This window comes from Dermacentor albipictus, unplaced genomic scaffold, assembly GCF_038994185.2.
Source record: "Dermacentor albipictus isolate Rhodes 1998 colony unplaced genomic scaffold, USDA_Dalb.pri_finalv2 scaffold_376, whole genome shotgun sequence".
NCBI classification, from domain to species: Eukaryota; Metazoa; Arthropoda; class Arachnida; order Ixodida; family Ixodidae; genus Dermacentor; species Dermacentor albipictus.
The window spans coordinates 35,001-35,469 of NW_027225930.1; the positions used below are offsets into that span (position 1 = coordinate 35,001).

At 56.7% G+C, this 469-nt stretch overlaps 1 non-coding gene across 1 annotated transcript in view; it reads right to left on the reverse strand.

Annotated features, from left to right (window-relative positions):
- The window catches only part of LOC139053932 (5.8S ribosomal RNA), a 153-nt gene extending 25 nt beyond the window's left edge, over positions 1–128 (reverse strand). The window contains exon 1 of the ribosomal RNA XR_011510896.1: positions 1–128. This exon is cut by the window's left edge and continues 25 nt beyond it. This is a non-coding gene — a ribosomal RNA (5.8S ribosomal RNA).
- Between the last annotated feature and the right edge of the window lie 341 nt (positions 129–469).

The following is a 469-nucleotide window of genomic DNA, read 5'->3' on the forward strand; positions in this document are numbered from 1 at the left end:
GGAAGACCCAAGGCCGCAATGTGCGTTCAAAGAATCAGTGCTCAGTGTGTCCTGCAATTCACACCAAGTCTCGCAGCTGGCTGCGTTCTTCATCGACCCGAGAACCGAGTGATCCACCGCTTAGAGTCGTGAAAAATAGTTTGTTCAATTCAGTACAGTACAACCAGTGTTTCAGGCACGTGGCGTCTCCCTGTGTGTGGTTTCGAAGAGCGCCTTTCGGCGTGCGCTACTCCTGTTTCGCTCTTTCGTTCGGCGGTCACGCGTTTCCGCATGACCGCTGCTGATCCAACAGCCTACTCGAGACGAAAGACAAGAGCTTGGCGCGCGCGTACTCGCGCAGCTCTCCAAAGCCACTCGGCCAGTGCCAGGGACGGCTCTCTGCGCCGGAGCCACAACAAGTCTACTTGAGGCGGAAGACGAAGCCAGCAAGGGCCTGGCCGCAAGTGCGTTCGAATACGGGATTACAGTC